General features: G+C 38.7%; 1 long non-coding RNA gene across 1 annotated transcript; it reads right to left on the bottom strand.

The window, feature by feature from the left end:
* Positions 1–225: 225 nt before the first annotated feature.
* Positions 226–10,023, bottom strand: LOC124170107. Its single transcript, XR_006867315.1, has 4 exons — positions 9,872–10,023; positions 7,989–8,087; positions 4,102–4,272; positions 226–391 (listed from the first exon to the last, which is right to left on the bottom strand). It is a non-coding gene; the product is annotated as an uncharacterized LOC124170107 (long non-coding RNA).
* Between the last annotated feature and the right edge of the window lie 671 nt (positions 10,024–10,694).

Raw genomic sequence — 10,694 nt, 5'->3', positions numbered from 1 at the left:
ATTTGCTCAAGAATGTTAGAAGAAACTTATGGAGAAAATATCATAGATATGGATCCCATTCTATTGTCCTGGCCCCACTCTCATGCCGACAGTTTCTGCTTTCTCTGTGTAGTTGTAGTGCTGAGTCAGCATTTTCCTCGTGCCCAAAGTCTGAGCTCTCAGTTAAACGAAACGAAGAAGGGTTAGCTGTTAGCAGTGCTCTCATACGTACCGATCATCCTGGCTGTCTGCTTCTGTCGCTGATTCATTAATGCCTGAGGAGCTGCCACAGCGTTGCATCAGTGGCTGCTGCTCTTCTGTACTTGTGTCTGGATGCATTGAAATCACCTCCTCCAGGTCTTTCTGCGACGCCCGGAGAGCAAGGTCTGCTTTAAGCATGGTGGCAGAACTCCTGGATCGAGTGAAAAGTAATAATGTTAGCTAATAGGAGCTGACGAACAACATAGAATCACTAAAGGTAGCAATCACTGTGCGTCCAATACATGTTGTAAAAAATTGATATAGCTAATTTAAGAAAAAAAATTTATTACTTACCTAATCAAAATTTACTGATGATCATGATTTTTGATATCTTAGTTATCATCCATAATCATTGGTAAAAGATGTGTAGTGATTCAGTGTAGGAGTTCTTTTTTTGTTAATTTAAAACTGAATGTTTCTGTTTTATTATATTACTGACAAAATGAGCATTGGTGTAACACTTTAGATAAAATAAAATATATACCTAATAATAAATGCGTAATAGGCCGGCCCTTATTTTTCAGAATATCGAAAAGTTATGTTTTCCTGGTCTCAAAATGATCCAAATGAGGTTTATATTCAAGAGTTAAAATTTGGTTACTTTAAAATAACGGCAACCCGTGCCCCAAGGGCCCTAAGTACTAAGGACCCTCAATTGAGTTTCTTGGGATCAAAAAAGTGCTATTCCTATGTAAAACGTAAAAGTAAAGCCCTTTAGGGCCAATTTACTGTTGGTTTTGACCTATCTCTAAGCGTTTAGGAGATATCTTCCGTCGTAATGCAATCCCCCCCCACAGGGCGCCACCTCGCACCGCGGCACCGCTGAGGCACGGCCCGCACCACTTACTACAGACTTCCCCTCCACCCTCTCCCCTCCCTCGGCAAAGACTTTGCTCCTGACGACAAGATTTACGTGCTAGTGGTACAGTATGGAATAGTTTGCTCCTCTTGTGTCATGATTAATGTTGTTAAAGCCCATAATGTCAATTTTAACCCTTCAACACCGTCCTATGCACGAGTACTGGGTACCGACCCCTTAAACCTTGATTTTTTGCCGCCATACGGCCGCGAACCATTCCAGCAGGCTTTGTTCCAAAGTGCTTTTTATGTACAAAATATTATAAGCATGTGATACAATTGTGTCTATGAATTATAAAGGAATGAAGGGAATGGGCAGGGCTTTCAGGGCCCGCAGCACTTACTACAGTCTTCCCCTCCACCCCCTCCCCTCCCTCGGCAAAGACTTTGCTCACATTGGCAAGATCTAGCCTCTGAAGAAATGTGCTTACCTTAGAAAGAATTTAATTGCCATAATAATACTTCCAATCCAAGGGATGAATTTATTTTCACTCTGTACATGAATTTCGTTACATTAACCAGAATAAAATACATTTTCATTGTATTTCTAATTTTTCACTGACATCCCATATTTGGCAATTAAAGTGCCTTTCCGCACGTAAGGGTTGTACTACGATGAAAAGTCACACTCAGTAATACATTTGGAAAGCCCTCTTCCTTCAAAGTGACTGCCTAAAAATCTTGAATTAGTTTCACACCTCTCGCTGCACTATTATTTCCCACTTGATGAGCCCGAATAATTTGCAAATCGTTCTTGGATGTTCATTCCATCCTCGTATGTGCGCATCAAATAATGGAGTGCATATTTATTCCCACCGATAACTTCATTTTGTTCTCCTCTTTATTTGCGTAAGAACGTTATTTCTTCAGCCCAAGCACATTTATCCGAGAGATTAACTGCGCTTTCCTCCTCGTGCATCAAAAAATTCAATGGTACTGCTACTTGCATTTTCAAACAAATCATCAAATTTTGTGACGAAATAATCTCTAACATTCATCTCCACTATAGTTCGCGCTCTTTTTATGTCGTTGCACGTTCATCCATTCTTTGCGTCATTTTTCTAACTTTTCAATCACCTTATTTTCCATAATAACAGGAATTCTAGTTTTGCACCATGGAAGAGACGCATTTCTCACGGTTTTTCTCGCACTAAGTCTTATAAATTTCGAGCCTATTAGGTGATAAAGAAAACACACAGTACTTCTCTCACTGTAGGTAAATTTGAGCCGAGTATTTCTTCACTTTCTTTTCCAAACAGTTCAATGCCTGGATTTAGTCTTGATTACATGCCTTTCCTTTTTGGTATACTCTTAAAATGAACGTCACGTTCATGATAAAGTATTTATTTCACCACTTTTCTCCTCACATCCTAAAAAACATATCACTTCCTATCCTTTTCACACTATAGACAAGAACTATCTCCATCTCTCCACAGTGATCTACATCCGTAAACTGACTGCCTCGTTTCTTCTTCCTTAAATATTTCTATCTACTGTTGGAGCCCTGAAAGCCCTGCCCATTCCCTTCATTCCTTTATAATTCATAGACACAATTGTATCACATGCTTATAATATTTTGTACATAAAAAGCACTTTGGAACAAAGCCTGCTGGAATGGTTCGCGGCCGTATGGCGGCAAAAAATCAAGGTTTAAGGGGTCGGTACCCAGTACTCGTGCATAGGACGGTGTTGAAGGGTTAAAATTGACATTATGGGCTTTAACAACATTAATCATGACACAAGAGGAGCAAACTATTCCATACTGTACCACTAGCACGTAAATCTTGTCGTCAGGAGCAAAGTCTTTGCCGAGGGAGGGGAGAGGGTGGAGGGGAAGTCTGTAGTAAGTGGTGCGGGCCGTGCCTCAGCGGTGCCGCGGTGCGAGGTGGCGCCCTGTGGGGGGGGATTGCATTACGACGGAAGATATCTCCTAAACGCTTAGAGATAGGTCAAAACCAACAGTAAATTGGCCCTAAAGGGCTTTACTTTTACGTTTTACATAGGAATAGCACTTTTTTGATCCCAAGAAACTCAATTGAGGGTCCTTAGTACTTAGGGCCCTTGGGGCACGGGTTGCCGTTATTTTAAAGTAACCAAATTTTAACTCTTGAATATAAACCTCATTTGGATCATTTTGAGACCAGGAAAACATAACTTTTCGAAATTCTGAAAAATAAGGGCCGGCCTACGCATTGCGTAAGTATAAAGGGGCAAGACTTCTTGAGACTGGAGTGAACTATAGTCCCATGGGTGACTCTCGCCGCACCGAGAGTCTTGTCGACAATGGCGAGAAATTCAAGTCTCGTCTGGACCACCGAGACGAGACTCTCACAGATCATCATTTAAAACCCTACGTAGGATGCGATACTCTTTTGATGTGAAGTACGAAAATACGACGGAATAATTTGTTTTAAATGTGATGAGAAATAGCCATCAATCGAAATATGTACTAGATTGAAACGTTTTATCCATTTCAACCGCCATTCATTCCTAATATGAATTGGTTACTGCAGAAAGTCGTCATTTCCAAGTTGGACGATTTTACTTTTTTTATTTTAGTTGTTGCTAGGTGCAAGACTCAGCGTTTCCTACTGAAAACATAACATTTTATGGAAACATATGCTTGGTTTTATTGGCATGCGTGTTTTCTTTTAGTAGGAAGCGTTGCGTCTTGCGCGTAGCAACAAATTAGTTAAAAAAAAGATAAATTATCAAACTTGGACTGCTTTTCTGCAGTTAGCGATTGATTGGAGGATTTAAAGGAAAAATAAAAGCTATGAGAAAAATTAGATCTAGGATGCTAGAAGAAACGTTTAGAGATACTATCATAGATTTCAATTATCCAATTCCATTGCCTTGGCTCCACTCTCGTGCCGACAATTTGTGTCTTCTCTGTGCTCTGCGGTGTAGTGTGGAGTCAGTGATTCCCTCGTGTCCCAAATGTGAGCTCTCTGTTAAACGATACAAAGTAGCGTAAGCTGTGAGAAGTGCTCTCATACGTACCGACCATCCTGTCCGTCTATCTTAAACGCTGATGCATCAGGAATTGAGGAGGTGGAGTTGTGGTTCATCAGCGGATCCAGCTCTAGTAGACTCGCGCCTGGTGACACCATATCCTCTAGGTCTTCCTGGGAAGCCAGGGGAGCAATTCCTGATTTCAGCATGGCAAAACTCCTTGATCGAGGGAAAAGTATTCGTGTTAGCTAATAGGAGCTGAAGAGCACCGTGGAATCATTAAAGGCAGTAATAAGTGTGCATTTTAGTATGCTTGACCATATACGTTCGTCCAGTGCTCAATTAATTCAGAAATTGTGTCAAGCATGTAACTATAGTGCTGCCATAAATGCTTGTGTGATAATTCCTGGATCTCAAAAAATGGAATAGAGTACCACTACAAGAGATAGTAGAAGCACGACTCTCGCCAAGTGTTGAATAGCGTAAGCTAAGGGAGTATTCATGGATACTATGCAAATAGATCGTAAAGCTGAGGATCGTGAAGAAGTAAGTTGAAATATGTGTGAGGTGCACTATAGTTCAGAATATTGGACTATCGGAGAAAGTAATTTGAAAAGAACAGAGGCCTTGCAGACCTGGTGCTGGAGATGAATGCTGAAGATGAAATGGACGGATAGGGTGACGAATAAGGAGAAAGGAGATTATGTGGAAGAAAGACCACTAGAGATCGCTGTACTCCAAAGAAGAACAAAGTGAATTGGTCACGGAGTCAGAAACTGCAGATAATGGGAAACATATTGGAATGAGAAACTGATGGAAAAGTGTCCAGAGTAGGACATGAGGACAAATATGGGAGTCAGATGAAGAAGGATTCGGGGAAGAAGAGCTTCAAAGAGGTTGAAGAACTGGCGATGGGAGAGGATAGGGAGAGAAGATGGCCTGCATTGGACATACCAAACTTAGGATTGAAATACTATGCAGAGATCTATTTATTTACAATCATGAGAAATAGCATTGGAAATTTATGCGTTTGATACATCACATCACCGTGAGAATAAGTTTCAGAAAACGCCCCTAATTTTACCTTATTTCTCCGTGACATTTGTATCACTGCTATTCAAATACGCGAGTGGACACTTTTGTAAACTGATTTAAATGAGCCTTAGCCCATCCAAAGAACAAGCGGAAAATCCCTTGTTGCAGCATCGGTGCACTTGTGTACAAACGCGAATAACTCAATAAAGAAAATCGACACAGAAAAAAACACATTGAAATATACTTTATCCAGTGAATGCAATTTTTTACGATGTTATGGTACATAATTTCACTACGCAATTTCTATAGTTTTCGATATGTTTGTAACATGACTGACGCACTAATATGTAGGCTTCCTTGTTGATGTTGGCGAACCTAACATTTGTAATATTGATGTGTATACGATTGATACTATTTATTAGTTGTCTAGTAGAATTGGGTTGATGCAATCGGGATAAGAGAATGCGCTTTTAAGATAGAAGAATGATATTTATGTGAAGAAAAAATTTTCCAAATTAATTTAATAATGAAGTTGATGCATTAAAATAAACCATGAAATACACAACGTAAACATTTATTTCTAACGTCATTGGTAAGCTTCTCGGAGTTATGTCTCAAACACATTTTCCATGGAAAAATTATTCACAATATCAGCGGTTATGTTTTACAAACAGCTCAGCTGAAAATAAATTTTTACGAGAATAAACTGGTTATTTCTCTGCACTTATAATAGTATTTAGTTTTACTACAGCCGATGGATAATTAACAACTACCGTACAAAAGTATACTTTCAAGGATATCCCTACCATTGAATTGGCTAACAGGACACAGATCTTATACATAAATTGAAGTATCACGGATGATGGGAAAACTCCAATGACAATCACCGGAGAAATACTAGTGATTATGGAAGAATTTTTCACTTAACCCTTTATAACCCAGAGCTCCTTAAGAGAGAAATCAATTTTCAAGATTTTTCATTGTGAAAACATGAAAATTTGGCAGTCTATCATAATTATCGAGGTAGATAAGTATTTCGTTAACAAAATATACACCACAAAATAATATGCAGTTTAGATATTTTCTCAAAAGAGCTCAAACTTTATAAGTTTTTGATGTTGACTTGAACATTAGGTCATAATGGGTAAATATAGTTAATTTTTCAGAGCAAAAATAAGCCACTTAAAAAAAATCAGTCGGAGATTAAGTCCAAAAATTGTCAAACTAATTCGGCGGGACTCTTACCACGCTTAAAACTAAGAAACAGCGTCTCCAGATATATAGAATCTCCTTGCTCATTGCAAACAGTGTCAATAGTTATGGAAGGTCGGCCATTTTGTGCAGTGCTATCAAGTCTGTTGGATCTCATTCCACCCCCGTATTGCGCGAATTTCCTCCAGGATAGCATAATCCCGCAGTGGGTCACACTGTCAACATGCGTCTCATTCAAATATAGGTCAGATTGAATAAGGGATGTATGTGGAAAATCAATTGGTAAATCCAGAATCACACGGTCAATTCATAAGTCCAAAATGATGGATTGCTTAAGCGATAAATTTTCAGGGACGAAAAGAATGATCACTCTTTGACCCATCATTTATAAATCACACAATCATTCCTACCGTTCTTTAATCAACCGATTACTCCGTAACTTTACGTATTCACCGCTTTCATTCAATTAAAAGCCTGGAGTGACAATACAATCGCTCATAGAGGCCTTGGGTTCTCCCTGGATGAAAGAGGGTACAAGAGATCAGGATCGCAGCTAGGAATTAAGGCTGGGGGAGGGTTTAGGTGCCGGGGTATTTGGGGGATATGGAATACCCACCAGGATAAGTGGTTGGTGCGAGATTAATTAATTTCGGAATTTTAAGATAAATGGTTCAAAATGGTTAGTTTTACGGCTTTCTGAGGGATAATTTAGTAATCATTACTCTATTCTATTAATAATGTCAATCCAATTAAGTAAAATGGATTAGACTTAAAAATTTCTCTGAGCTCTGGAGGGGAATTTATCCCCCAAAAACCACCCCTCGCTGCGCCACTGCATGGGACGTTAGCAGCGAGAGAAAAATGGACGGGGAGGTAGTACACCTATATTGAGGCTATCCTTATCGGAACTCATCTGTAGATTAAAATAAAATGTTCAACAGAAAAAAAGCTCAACACATTTTCAGAGACCATGTCTGATTCATGCACGAGATAAGCAGCCTTAAATGTCCGCTATTAGCTTCGACCACGCCAAGCCCACGAAACGTATTGCCATTGGCCGACGCCGCGCGACGTGTGAACCTCGTGACAGTGAAATGCTAACAGAATCAGAACGCGTATTCATCCGGTGAAATAAGTAGCCAAACGTTTCTCATAATGGCGGAAATGGGCATTAATTATTTAACGGTTTATGGCATAAATCTTCAACCTAATTAATAAAGATGCTTTATATATTTTTAACCTCGGATCAAATTATATTGCTCCGCTGAAAGCCGAGGGAAATGTTTGCAAGGAAGTGTACAGATACTAGTACTGTGAAAAGGTTGCTACGGTGGATGAAAAATTTGAATGATGGATAATAATTTAGTCCATTTGCAGATAATGCCGGAAAAAATGTGGGAACAAAATCGTTGGACAAACTACAGCTAAAAGGAGATAAATGCAATAAAGCAAGAAAAGATTCTAGGTTAATAATATGAGCGATTTTTACTTACTTCAGCCCAATTCCTCCTCGTAAAAATCTTTCAATCTTAATCCATACTAAAACCTTGATGTAACGCAGAGAAAATCCTTCTTTAACTATTATTAAGGGAACTTTTCTATTCTCATAATTAATAGCATATAAAGAAGCTCAATGTGAGGGGAATTAAAATATCACAAAATTCGCTTAGTATCGAAATTATACTCACAGTGAAATTGGACCTCGAAAATGAAAAAGGCAGGCTTATTCAGAAGTGGTCTTCTTGCTTGCTGTCTGCAAGGAGCTTCTTAAAAGCGTCTTCTTCGGTCTGAAAGAAAGAGCAGGATTATATCACACTCATTCCTAATACTTCGTATCATCTGCTAAATAATAATAGGTAATCGGAGTGCGGGCGATCGCCGATAGTATAAGATTGACACGTTATCAGAATGGCACGAGACGAGAAATTCGCTGTTGGCGTCTTTTTGGGCGGTGGCTCAAATGTCCACCATTGCCAAACCGAAGGCATTTATCTTGGAAGAGGTGTTGCCTCAGAAAACACAAAAAACGCTGGACGGCAAAAAATTACTTTTCCTCGAGCTCTGATTCCATTCCTGCTGATTCTTATGTAAAATGACCTCTATGACATCCGTTTTTCTCCATCACCCACCATTTTCGGGAGGAAGCCCCCCTCTAATTATCATCACTTTTGCAATAATTTGGAGGAATGAAAAGGATTACATTAGTATATATACTTCTTATTTGGTTTTTGAGAGGTTAAATGTTCTAAAAATGATAATTAATGGTAACAATGTATATTTGGGGGGGATTTGATTGCGTTAATGATTAAAAGAAAACATTACAAATTATCATCCTTTCCTTTTTCGCAATTTTTTCACTTATTTTCTTCACATTTCAGCTGCCATTTCATCCTTCAAAACCCGAAATATCCCAGGTAAATGGAAAATTATATCAACAGCCGTCCAGTGTAATTGACGAATTGAATCGTATTTAGCACTGTCATACAATTAAAAGCGTGTCCTGGCATTACGATCTCTCCTGGAGGCCGTGGGTTATCATTGGCAGAGAGACGGTGCTACCCTTAGCGAAAAAACTGCTAAAATTTTTAACAGTCAATTGGCACCACTGTTGAATTAAACACTAAATTGGGGTCAGTGTTAAAATGAAACAGTAACTTTTAAAACTAACAATAACTTTTAACTCTAACCGAAACTGATAAATCCAACAGTTATTGATGCATTCAGCAGTTGCTGTTGGATTCAACACTGTTCCCAATAAACTTTTGAAAATTTCAACAGTTTTTTCGCCAAGGGTAGCCACGAATTCAGCGAGAGAAAAAGGGACTACGAGGAAGTTTAATGTATGTATAGGCTATCCTGAACTTGAAATTATCTGTAGATTAAACTGTTATACTCGATAGGAGAAAGTACTAAAAATTCTAAATTCGTTTTAAATATTTCAAACATGAAGGTATGAAGGAAACCAGTTAGAGGTAAATATTAAGAGCTCATATCCGATTTTTACTCGAGATAAGCAGCCTGAAATGTGCGATATGAGCTTCGGCCACACGCAGACCACGAGCCGTATCTCCATTGGCTGATGCCGCGTGACGTGTCGACCTCTTGGTTGCCTCGTGACTAAAGCTTAGAGATTCAGAGCACTCGTTCATCCCGTGGAATAAGTTGGCAAATGCTTCTCAAAATGGCGGAACAAGGCGATAATTTTGTTACGGTTGATTCCCTAAATTTTGGGATAATAAATAAATAATATTTAACTCGGAACAAATTATATCGCTCCGCCAAAAATCGAGGAAAAAGTATGCCTAGTTATTGGTGCTGTGAAGAAGTTGCTATGGCGAATGAATGCTGTGAATAATAAATGCTCAATTCGTCCAGTTGCAGATAATGCCGGGAAAGTTATGAAAATGTTTTGGGATAAGCTACATCTTAAAGAAAGGAGAAAGATTGTTGCTGGGCTGAGATGATCCCGGATTTTTACGTGCGGAAATTGGGATACACATAACGTATGCATAAACGATAGAAGTAAATTACATATAGGAATATTATCACATAGTATCGGTATTATACTCACAGCTAAAATTGGATCTAGCAAATAAAAAAGGCAGGCTTATTCAGAAGGTGTCTTCTAGCTGACTGTCTTCAAGGTGCGTCTTAACGGCGTCTTCTCCGGTCAGAAAGTAAGTGAAGGCTTATCTCACACTCGCTCCTAAAACTGCGTTTTATCTAAAGGTACTCGAAATAACGGCAATCGCAGATAGCATGATATTCATACTTTATCAGAATGGCGTCAGACGATAAATTCGTTTTCGGCGACTTTAGTGGCAGTGGGTCTAAGGTCCACAATTTCCAAACCAAAGGAATTTTCCTTGGAAGAGGTTTGGACGAAGCAAACACAGATAATTGACATCTTATCTTGGAAGGATTTATAGGAGCAAAAAATGGGTACAGTGTTGAGAATGGATTCGATGAAATGCAAGTTTGAGGTGACTACGAGACTTCTAAAAATAACAATTGTCGGTTTGATCCCTTAAAAAGTGACTGCTGTGAATGATATTCCATTACAGTATTCTTGCGTATACCTTTTAATAAAGATCAATTTTTGACCCCTAGGTGAATCTAAAGGTCTAAGATAGGGTAAGATAGCTGCTAATTGTCAGAAGGTCTGTTTGCAGGTTTTTTTTTCAACTCAATGATGTTCTTTCATCTTGCTTATCCAGAGACGCAGATGGTCATACGAAGTACTACTTTATTTATCTATCATTTTTTATTTTCGCCTATCATACACATAATTTTAGGGTAAACAATCCAAGAATGTAACAACTACAAAAAAATGTAAATAATTCACAGCCACAAAAATCGTAACAATCATGAAAACAAATGCTGAAAAATATTAA

Source organism: Ischnura elegans, chromosome 13, assembly GCF_921293095.1.
Source record: "Ischnura elegans chromosome 13, ioIscEleg1.1, whole genome shotgun sequence".
NCBI classification, from domain to species: Eukaryota; Metazoa; Arthropoda; class Insecta; order Odonata; family Coenagrionidae; genus Ischnura; species Ischnura elegans.
Note: the sequence above shows the minus strand (reverse complement) of the source record. Positions and strands in the feature narration are given on the sequence as shown.